Source organism: Odocoileus virginianus, chromosome 6 (genome assembly GCF_023699985.2).
Source record: "Odocoileus virginianus isolate 20LAN1187 ecotype Illinois chromosome 6, Ovbor_1.2, whole genome shotgun sequence".
NCBI classification, from domain to species: domain Eukaryota; kingdom Metazoa; phylum Chordata; class Mammalia; order Artiodactyla; family Cervidae; genus Odocoileus; species Odocoileus virginianus.
In genome coordinates, this window is record NC_069679.1 from 62,466,311 (window position 1) to 62,478,706 (window position 12,396).

The 12,396-nt window shown below is 35.3% G+C and overlaps 1 protein-coding gene across 1 annotated transcript in view; it reads right to left on the reverse strand.

The window, feature by feature from the left end:
- The window catches only part of KCNH5 (potassium voltage-gated channel subfamily H member 5), a 367,441-nt gene that overhangs the window by 10,210 nt on the left and 344,835 nt on the right, over window positions 1-12,396 (reverse strand). The window lies entirely within an intron of this gene.

Here is a 12,396-nt window from a genome sequence, read left to right on the forward strand (position 1 = left end):
ATATATGTATATGCATATATGTATACATGCATGTGCAAGAAAACATATTTATCTCTTTGCAATAGATCACTATTTTCTGTAAGTTTTTCTTTTTTCTTTTTGATCATATTAATATGATTCAAACCCATTCTTAATGTTACCCTCTGTTTAGAGGTCAAATAATAAGCGTTCTAAGCTATAAAAATACTAAAAGTTAGGCAGTCTAACAATATAGCACTGTGAGTTGGGTGGAAGGAGGGATTAAATTTATTTATGTGGCTCTGAGGCCAGAACAAGGATTTATATATAGGAGCTTCGGGAAGGTAAATACCAGGTCAGTATACAAACTTAATTTCAATCTACTATGCATTAACTGATTACACTGCCTCAAAAACTCATGAAACTCACACCACTAAAATATTCAAATAGAAATAAGAATGTTGTCCATGTAATAATTCTTTCACTGAGTAGGAAGCTGGACTCTTCAAATTCCAATATTTTAAAAATTCAAATGTAAAGTTAAATACATAGTACATGCAGGATTAGATGAGCACTCACAAATAAGTAAGCATAGATTTTATTAAAAATGTGTTTTGAAAATAATATTGTGAAGTTACAACCCCATCAAGAAAAATATAAAAGACTGACTATGTAAGAAATTATTACCACTTATATTATCAGAGTCAGAGGTGAATTTGGAAAGTGCGAGATTTTTTACTCAGTCTTCTAAAGAACAAAATAACTACAGATGAGGGTTATATGGAATATTCACAAGGGAGTTATATTAATGTGCTTTCAGAATCAGATAATTTTATGATGCTAGCAAAATTACTTGCCTCCATCACCCTCTCTTATTAAGCTGTTGGTTGTATTAGAAATACATGTGAAGTATATAGTCTCTCCCATGTAATAGACTCTCAGAATATGTTGATTATCTTCCTTGAACTCTCATAAAACACTTTCTGTTTGATACCATTTTCATCACCTCTGTCTCCGTATAGGCATTGATCTTATGCTAGAACCAATACTAGTGATGATGACTATAAACAGAGAAGTCAGGGAGAGGCAATTCTCCCTATAAAAGCACATTTTCTAAATTGATATTGATGCACTAAATACAGCTTATCAAGAAGTAATAATTTATATTTTAGAATAAATATTCTCTAAATTAAGTTACTGTCTATAAAGACCAGCATATTTTCGCTTCTCTACTAGTACATGAAATGGATCTTTTTGACAAATGTAATTCTAATCTCTTTAGTCTGCCATCAAAGCTCCAGCAGTTTAATAAGAAGCCTTTCAAAGGGTTGACATGTTTCTCATGCTTCCTAGGTAAACAAGGCTTGTGCTAAACTTCAAGATATTAACACTTTTTGAGACCAGACAAATCCAAACATGGAAATGAAGATACTCTATTCCTGGATCATTCCCTTTCATTGTAAATGCAGTTACTTTGATTCTATGCACTGACATAAAGGGATTAATGTAAATGGTAGGTCACATCCTTCTTACCACTGGACTCCAGCCTTGTTTGTTTTTAAATGTAGTTATTTAGCATTGGAAAGACACAGCTGAGATTACCCTTCACATTTAGGGGGTGGGGAAATGCATCTATGTCAAATGAACAGTGGAGGAGGGCAAGTGCTTGGCGCACAGGGATGTCAGATAAAGTACAAGACATCCATGCAATATTTAGGACACACTAAAAAATCATACATTATTTATCTGAATGGGATAAATTTATACTGCCATGTGAGGTTCACAGATGAAAGATTTGGGATTCCTGGAGACTGAGAATCTGTGGGCATCTTAAGCCATACCTTTGTGCTTTAAATTTTCAATACAATGGCTAATAATTGCTTATAATTATTGAGTGCTTACCAAATTTGGGATGTTTTATGATTTAAGGATGTAATATGCCCAAGTAAATCATCAGTTAAAAAAAAAAAAAAAGCCTTCTTTCTCCAGTTTCCTTTACCAGCCAGGCCCTCCCCAGTATCAAAAGCCAACAAAGGCCTTTGACACTGCTCCCACCAAGTGGAGAACAAAGACTCCTAATGCCATGCTACTGAGCACAAGGTGAGTTCTGTGACAGGGCCAGGCTGCCACTCGGCAACCAGGGACAAATGAGATAAAACTGGGCTGGCATATTTTGTCACCAAGAATATGTAAAAGGAAATGAGAAAAAGAAAGAATGAGGTTTTCTATATGAAAAACAGAATCCAAAGAATTCATACCTGGATTTCATCAACTATTTAGCATAAACAGACTTGTAAGTCAGAGGTCACTTAAAAAAAAAAAGTTTAAATTGAATGGAGTTTGCTGAATGAGACTAAATTTATTTATTTTGACCTGTAGAACAGAAATTATGACTTATTCAAAAATACTTATAAAAATACTTATCAAAAATACTTATAAAAAAAGAGGTCACTTCTACAGGTATATTAGCTCATTTAACTGTCACTACTCCTCTATGAGATAGGTCCTATTATTGTCATGTTACAGAAAAGCAGACTGAAGCACAAAAAGTTTAAATGGTTTGCAGTAGGTCACACAGCTAGTAAATGGCCAGGACACAAATTCATGGAGTCAGATTCCAAACAGTTAACCGTTACAGTCTAATGCAGTTTTTCAGGATAACTTTGATACCACCTCCTGCACCTGTACCCAGACAGGTGAATGGATGAAGTAGGGAGTGATACAGCAGTTTAACACCCAAAAGGTAACCCTTCACAGAGCATTTGTCATGATGAACCATCCCTCCAAGTGGTGAAATGAATAAACAATTGAAGCTCTGTGCATGTTGAATAAGTAGAGTTGACAAACACTTGCTGGGTAGAATCAAGTTCAAATTTTTGACCCACAGATCAATCTTTAAAGAATTTGAGTAAGAATCCTTGAACTGTAAGAATAGAATAACATCCATTAAGAATATATTTTCTAGCTGATGACAAAGCAAAACTTTCCTAATGCAAGGTATGAGAATATAGGCCCTGAAATTAAAAAAAAAAAAAATTACAGAGGTGTCACAACTAGTTGGCCTATGTCTTACATGCAAAGCCTGATAGACTTTGCTATGACATAAAAAATGTGTTATATAACAAATAAGAAAATAAAGTCACCATATTTCTAAAACATTAAATGTAGTAACATTAAATATAATAAATGCTCATAGTTTGAACATAATTTTATGACTCTAAACCCCAACTTTGAATAACAACATGTTTTTATTATGAAGAAGATATTTCATTATAAAAACTAGGATGGAAATTATTCTATATTACCATCACAAGCATGAACATTCTCATATAAATTATCTGAGTCCATGCTGAATCTTTCCTTCTAAAGAAGTGCTTCTTACCTTTAACGTTTTAATCATGTAGAATAAAATGGTTTAAATTCATAAGGAAGAGAAAGATTGATAATTTTTAGTTAAACCTTCAAAACAGTGTGCTTTTATTTTAGATTAAAATAATCTGCAGGCTACTTTTTGGCATTGAAAGAATCTTCAAACAATAAGAGTTTTCGTTTTCCAGTTGATTCTTACATTGTCAATGTGTCATACAGAAAGTAAAAAGTTTCCTATTAATTCAATAATTCAATACATAATCTATATACATTAATTCTGCCAAATGTTAACATGGAAATTATGATTATTTTTCCTTAGAAAACAAAGATTAAAAAACAAAATCCCCCAAAACATTATTTTAAAAAATAATTAAAGGATCTGAGTAAAGTTCAGAGGAGATCAACTTTTATAAGAATTACATCATGTAAAGAAAAAACTTGGATTAAAATAAATCAGCTTTTAAAAATGAAAATTTGCTCTTTTCTTTAGTGTTAATAACCTACAACCTCTTGCACTTGATATGTCCTGTGTCTCTCTTTTGCTGAATGGCAAGTCAAATTGTTAATAAACACTAAAAAATTAAGGACAAATTAGAAAAGAAAAATCACAAATCAGACTATGATTAGAGCCACACATTTATTGGTAGACTGCACAATAGCCTCTACTGTTTCTATGAGTAAAGGGGTTTATTTCATTTAAGCTTTTCTTCTCCTTGCCTCATTATGTTCTGTGGAGCCCATGATGGAAGGTTTAATTTATTTAAATGATAAAAGCTTCTTAAACTTGACAGGGAACATGGCCAACTGAGCTTTCCACTTCAAAAGTAGGACATTTGATAATAAAAGGGATATCAAAATTGAATAATTTGAATGTGTACTGAACTTTGAAATCCAATAAAGGCAAGGGGAAAAAAAGGGTTAGAATCATTTATTTAATGACATGGATTTAGTATTATGTAATTTGGAGGATAGAGGTATACTCTCTGAAATGGCTCATCACTTCCCAGATCTGTGAATCTACAGAATTGACTAGGAATTTATAGCTACTTATACAATCAAACACCAACTCCAGATTATCTGACTCTCTTTAAACCTAGTTGGTTTGGTGCTTTCGTTCCTTTTACTGTTTCTATAAACTTAGTCACTAATTCTAATTCTAGTCTTTCCAACCATTCCAACCTGAACTAATACTACAAAGAAGTACTTATCAATCACTACTGTGTATCTATCAGACGCTATAAAGTTCTTTTAACAAAGGCCGCAGTGACAGAGCTGTGGCAGGTGACCATGTGTGACTGAAGGATAACAATGATACACCATACTCTGATTTGAAATACGACTGCCTTGCTTCATTCAACCATCCATAGGCTCTTCCAGGGCAAGGAATGTGTTATAGATCTAGTTCAGTCCCTTAGGTCTTAAATGAGCTTCGAGGAATTAATTAATTAAGTGATTAATACAAAGAAAAAGGAAGGAAGGGAGGTGAGTAGAAAGGAAGAAGTAAGGAAATGAGAGAAAAAGAAAATTATTTGATTTTGTTAATGTGTTGGGAAATGCCTAAGCGAATATGTGTGGTTGCTGCTGCTGCTAAGTCACTTCAGTCGTGTCCAACTCTGTGCGACCCCATAGACGGCAGCCCACCAGGCTCCCCTGTCCCTGGGATTCTCCAGGCAAGAACACTGGAGTAGGTTGCCATTTCCTTCTCCAATGCGTGAAAGTGAAAAGTGAAAGTGAAGTCGCTCAGTCGTATCTGACTCTTAGCGACCCCATGGACTGCAGCCTACTCCATCCGTGGAGTAGGCTCCTCCATCCATGGGATTTTCCAGGCAACAGTACTGGAGTGGAGTGCCATAGCCTTCTCCAGAAGATGCAAATGCAGGACATTCCAAACTTAACTGATATAATTACACATTTCTATTAGTAAAGTTTTTTCATTAAAAAAACATAAAAGAAGGAAGCCAAAGTCTTCAAAGCCAAGAATATAGCTAGTCCAAAGTAAAGCTGGCAAAGTTTAGATTCAGCCTCAAAGATTGCAATAATCCATGATTTGTCTTCCCTGTCTCAATTTTTACCTTTATTTCCCTTTATTCCATTCTTCTCTATTATATATCAAATGTGATCATGTCCCACACAAAAATCAGAGTAAAATCAAAGCTCTTTAATGCAGTCAGCAAGCCTACAGTGGTTTAGTTAACCTTCCTTCCCAGCTTCTGTTTTCCTTCACTCTCACTTGACCTTCACACACCAGCTACTGAGTCACTTTGAGATCTAGACTCTAACACTGCACACAGTGTCCTCTCTCCCCCTCACCTGCTGGGGAGCTCCTACTTATCCTTTAATCCTCAGCTCACTCTGATCTTCTTTATGAGGCAGGACCAGCTAAACAATGTCCTTTTATATATATATTTTTTTAGTTGCTCAGTCATATCCAACTCTGTGACCCCACTGACTGTAGCCCACCAGGCTCTTCTGTCCATGGGGATCCTCCAGGCAAGAATACTGGAGTGGGTTCCATGCCCTCCTCCAGGGGATCAACTCAGGGATTGAACCCAGGTCTCCTGCATTACAGGCAGATTCTTTACCATCTGAGCCACCAGGGAAGCCCGGCTACACAATAGGTAGGGCCAAATACAACATAAAAATTCAGGGCCTCTAATATCATACTTAATGGTAAAATACTGAAAGCTCTTTCAAGAGTTCAGGAAAGAGACAGGTACGTACCATCTTGCCACTCCTATTTATCACTGTGCTGAAGCTAATTGTCAGGGAGATTGTTAAGAAAATGAAATAAAAGACATCCAGAATGAGAAAGAATTAAAACCATCTCTATTTGGAGATGACATGATTAGGTACACAGAAAATCCTAGGAATCCACGTACAACTGTGCATGCATGCACACACACACAAACACACAGAGAAAAAAACTAATAGAGCTAATAAAGGACTTCAGCAAGAATGTAGGATACAAAATTGAAAAAAGTTATATTTCTATGCTAGTAATGAATGATCTAAAAATAAAACTAAGAAAATAATGTCAGAAGACAGCATCAAAGAAAATAGAATACTTAGGAAAAATTTTAACAAAAGAAACACAGGACTTATACACAAAAACTATGAAACATTGCTCAAATAAATTAAAGCCCCAAATTGATAGATATTCATATTTATGAATTGAAAGACTAAATATTGTTAGCATGACAATATCCCCAAATTCATCTGTAGATTTAATTCCTAAATTAATTAGGAACTAAAATAAAAACTTTATTTTTCAGGAACTGACAAGCTGACCCTAAAATATAGGTGGAAATGCGAGGGACCCAGAATATCTAAAATTATCAAAATATAAGAATGTAGTTGGAGGATTCATACTTCCCAGTTTAAAAACTTATTCCAAATCTTTAGCAATCAAGACAATGTGGTACTGGCATAAGAACAGACATATACATCAATGGAATAGAACTACGAGTCTAAAAATAAACCTATGCATTTATGATCAATTGCTTTTTGACAAGAATGCCCAGAGGATTCAATTAGGAAAGATTAACCTTTTCAACAATGGTGTTGGAGCAACTGCATGTTCACAAAAAATAAAAAACATATAGATGTATATAGATACAGATGCCACTCTCATACCATATAGAAAATTCAACTCAAAAATGTATCAAAGACTTAAATGTAAGAGCTAAAACTCTAAAATTCCTAGAAAGAACCCAAGGCATAAATCTTAGTGACCTTGAATTAGGCAAAGCTTTCTTAGACACCTAAATCTCAAGCTACCAAAAATATTAAATAAATAATTTGGACTTCACTAAAATTCAAAACTTAATCATAAAAAAGAACGAAATAATACCATTTGCAGCAATATGGATGGACCTAGAGATTATCATGCTAAGTAATTCAGAGAGAAAGACGAATATAATAACACTTATATATGAAATCTCAAAAAGCTTTTACAAATGAACTTATATACAAAAGAGAAATAGTCCAATAGAAATAGAAAACAAACTTATGCTTACCAGAGGAAAAACAGTAATGGGGAGGGATCAATTAATAATGCAAGTCACTTTGCTTTATACTTGAAACTAATACAACATTGTGAATCAACTATACTTCAATAAAAATATATAAAAATAGTCAAAGAATTAGAAAAGATATTTACCCAAGGATGATATACAAATTATCAATTGGCACATGAAAAGGTGCTCAGCATCATTAGTCATTAGGGAAATGCAAGCCAAAACCACAATTTCACATCCTCTAGGATGGCTATAATAAAAAGATAACAAGTACTAATAATAGCAGAAAATACCAAGTGTTGGGAGGATGTAGAGTAACTGGAACCCTCATACACTGCTGGTGCAAATATAAAAATGCCTCTGTGGAAAACAGCTTGTCAGTTTCTCAAAAATTTAACATAGAGTAGCCATACAACCCAGAAATTCCACTGGTAGGTATATATCCAAGAAAATATAGTGATGCAAAAACTTGTACATGAATGTTCATAGTGGCATTATTCATGATAGCCAAAAAGTAGAAAAAACTCAAATATCTAATAATGAATGAATCAGCAAACAAAATGTGGTATACTCATATAAAAAACATTACCTAGCCATAAAAGGAAACAAAGTACTGATCAGTGTGACACCTTGAAAATATTATCCGAAGTGCAACAAGCCTGATACAAAGTGTCATGCATTGTATGATTTCACTTATTTAAAATGTTTAGAATAGGCAAATTTAGTCAGGAAGTAATGTTTTCCAAGGTTTAGGGGATATGGGAAATGGAGAATGAATACTAGGCAAGAGTGAGATTTCTTTTTGGAGTAATGAAAATATTCTGGAATTAGATAGTGGTGATGGTTACGCAATTTTGTGAATGTACAAAAAATCACTGAACTGTATCCTTTCAAATGGTAAATTGTATGGTGCACGAATTGTATCACTAAAAAAAAAAGCAGGTCTCCTTGTTCAAAATGATGAAGAATTTCAAGATAGCAGTAACAGAGTATTCAACCAAGATCGGAGCTCTTCTCCTGAGAGCAAAGTCTTAAGGCTGGGCATCCAGGAAGCCACTGTGCTGGGAGACTTTCACTTACTGACCCCAGGTAGAGCTGGTTCTGTCCTATTCTACATCCTCAGGGAATTTATTTTATGACACATGGATGGTGGGATACAGAAGCAAATATGATAATCATTCACACTGTATTTGTTAAACACCATGTTTCAAGCTCTGTTTAAGAGTTTTATATATATATATATATATATATATATATATATATATATATATATATCAGTAAACAAAACAACACCTCTTAACTATTCCATAGAATGTCAGGTGATGTGGGCTACAAAGAAAAAGAAAGAGTATAAGGACCTAGAGAAGGCAAAGTCGTTGGATCTCTATTGGGAAGTGATATTGGAGCAAAGACAGTCATGGAATGAAGAAGCTGGCCATGCAGATGGCCATGGGGACAGGGGGAACCTGAGCTGAGAGCATCTGCATGTTTGACGAACAGTGAGGAAGACAGAGCAGCCGGCATTTAGTAACCGTGGGGAGAATTACTGCTAAGGAGGTTGGAGAGGAGGCCACGGACTTCGGTTTTCAAATGTGAGGAGACGCCATGGGAGACTTTGGAACAGAGGGTCTCACTTCCACTCTGAAACGATAGTTCAGGCCATTGTGGTAAAAATAAATATATGGTCAGAAGAACAGGAGGAAGGTACCAATTAGGAAGTTTTTTGGGTAACTCTGCTAAGACATCATATTTGACTAAGACAAGAGAGAGAGAAATGGAGGTAGTTAAAAAAAAAGAAATGGAGGTAGTGACAAGTGGTCAAATTCTGAATTTATTTTGCCAGTAAGACTAATGGAGTTTTCAGATGTACTGGATAAACAATCTTAGAAAAAAAAAAATTCAAAGTCTCTCTTTAGGCTACACAAAAGTACAAATAGCAGTACCATTTTCTGATGGTGAAACCTGATATGGTATCCTATAAACTAGAAAGACAAGCTATCTGTCCCCCTAGACATACACACACACACAGATGCACACATGTATACATACATGCATATATAAACATGTACACAATGTATCAAAGTGGAACAAAAGCAGTATAACTGACAACACTCCCATTAAAAGCTGTAGGGAATCACGGCTGAGAGGCTCAGCCATCACTGGTCCACAGCAATGATGAGATCTGCCAGGCAGGCACTGTGATGGCCCTCTGCCCTGGTAGTGGGGTAAAGTCCTTTATTAGTTTCTCAGTCTGCTCTGTGGGGATAAGCTCTATCGTCCACTGTTCTCTGTGGCTCATGATTCCATTTCCTTGGATGCTCATTTTTGTCCATTTCCCTCTACGGTTCAAACCTATTATTGGGGTTGGAAAATTTATACTATCTCAAGACTGTAGGGCTTCCTCAGCTTCTTCCTGCCTGCAGATTAGGGGCCTGAGGTTTGGTTTTGAGCTCACATTAAAAAAAAATGATTTTTTAAGACCAAGTTTAAGATTGAAGGCAGAAGGACAAGGGGATGACAGAGGATGAGATGGTTAGATGGCATCAACGACTCAATGGACATGAGTTTGGGTTTACTCCAGGAGCTGGTGATGGACAGGGAGGCCTGGCGTGCTGTGGTTCATGGGGTGGCAAAAAATCGGACACGACTGAGCGACTGAACTGAACTGAACTGATGGTTTCTTTGGCCATATAATTATCTTAAAAAAATTAACTTCTGATATGTTTATAGTTGATTCCATATTCCTGCAACCTCACAAAAAGTTATTTCCTAGATATAGTTCTCAAGTCTGGGTTAATCCTTTACTTTCTAGGCACCATGTCTCTGTTACTCTCAGTCTTTGCCTCTGTCTCTTTCACCATGATGGAAACTACATTGAAAGCATCATGTTTGATGGGATGCCACATCTCTGTTATCTGATCTTTGCCATGTGAAAGTCGCTCAGCCGTGTCTGATTCTTTGCAACCCCATGGACTACACAGTCCAAGGAATTCTCCAGGCCAGAATACTGGAGTGAGTGGCCATTCCTTTCTCCAGGGGATCTTCCCAATCCAGGTACCGAACCCAGGTCTCCTACATTATAGGTGGATTCCTTATCAGTTGAGCTACCAGGGAAGCCATAAAACTGTCTAAATAGACTTTTTTGGTACCAAAAAGTCATTTTTGTACAAAAACTTTCCTGTCTTATTTTTACATTTCATGTTCTAAATCCTTTCCCTATCTGCTTACCGGCCAGCCAATTCTTATCTGTGATCACCTCTTTCTTCTCATGCCTTGCTAAATGTAACCAGTCACAGCCCCCACTCACTATTATTATTCTTCTTTCCAAACTTTTCCAAGAGAACTAGTGCATTGGAACACAATCACACGTGGCCACTATACCACATGTTTCATCCCTGGAAAATATTGGTTTCCATCTTTTCATGTCTCAAATATCAATTTCCTTACTTATTTCTACTCCTGTTAAGTTACTGCCTCATATGTTAGAATTAATGGTGGCAGAGTCTCACTCTTGGTATCACCTTAAGCTGATACCCAACAGTATTGCAACTTATTTCCAGTGACACAAATATGAGAATATGTTTAACACAGTGGACCATATGATTTAAATAAAGCTGGTAAATTTTTATGTTATGTTTTTTCCAACAATTAAGGATTCAAATAATACCTAAAAATAGAATCATAAATTTTTTGAAAAATTACCTTCAATTCAAAAAAGTCCTCTTGCACCAAAAAAAAAAAAATACAAATTAATCAATAAATAGACATGAAATTAAGACTATTTCCATAACTACTGGTCAAGACAAACTAAAACACTGATTATTAACCAAGAAGGAAAATAAATTACATAAGACAAGAACAATGGAGGGGTAATAATTAAACAAACACTCACATAGTTTTACTGGCAACAGATATATGGGAGATTCAAATTTGAATTCAACATCACAGTTTCAAGCATACTGAACAGAAAATTGTCAGTTACATACTTGAAAGAAAAACAAAGTGAAGTCGCTCAGTTGTGTCCGACTCTGACAGCCCATGGCCATGGGATTCTCCAGGCAAGAATACTGGAGTGGGTTGCCATTTCCTTCTCCAGAGGATCTTCCTGACACAGGGATTGAACCCAGGTCTCCCGCACTGCAGGTAGACTCTTTACTGTCCTAGCCACCGAGGGCTCTATACTTGATATATAGATAAAAACAAAAATGAAATTAATTTTGGGGAGCAAGTCATAAAAAGGAAATAATTGTTAAGGCAGTGCTAAACAAAAATTAGCTAAAATTTATTTTCCCAGAATCTGAACACAATATACATATACTATTAAAAAAAGGATCCTTCTTAAAGACCTATAATTTTCAACTGCAACTATTTGTAAGCATTTAGACATTTAGAAGAAGATTCAGAAGAATAAAGTTATTTTACTTTTAAGTTCTTATAGAATTTTTAGCACACTCAAGTTTAAAGGAACAAAATTGATTAAAAAAAAATCACCATTACATGTTGATTGCTATGCAATATAAGAATAAAGCCACTAGTGTGGGCTTAAATCCATAAATGGACCATTAGATCACAATGTTTTTGATAACATAGTTATTCTGATCACGGTAGCAATTGTGTCCACATGTCTTCATCTTGGAATTGCTGCAATAAAAATATCAGATTGGGGGAATTGTACTAAGTATTTCCCACGGATTATTTGATCATATAAATTGAACAATAATCCATTTTTTAGACAAAAACACTGAGGCTTATAGAGATTTTAAAATTTTCCCCAACCCTACACAACCAACAAGAGACAAAACTAGGTTTCCAACCAATCAGTTCTGTTGAACTCAGAAACTAGAGTTCTCTGATTTAAGACTGTCTGATCTAAATTTAGGAGAGATGTAAAAGATCTAAAGGATCAAAGGCCTAGGGAGGAGGAAATTAAATGATAAATGAGGTTAAACCACTTTAGTAATAGCATACACCAAAGTCATGACTGGGCTGAAAGTTTAACACACAGAAGGAGATACAGAAATATGAATATGTAATAGGACTCTTCAGTATGCAA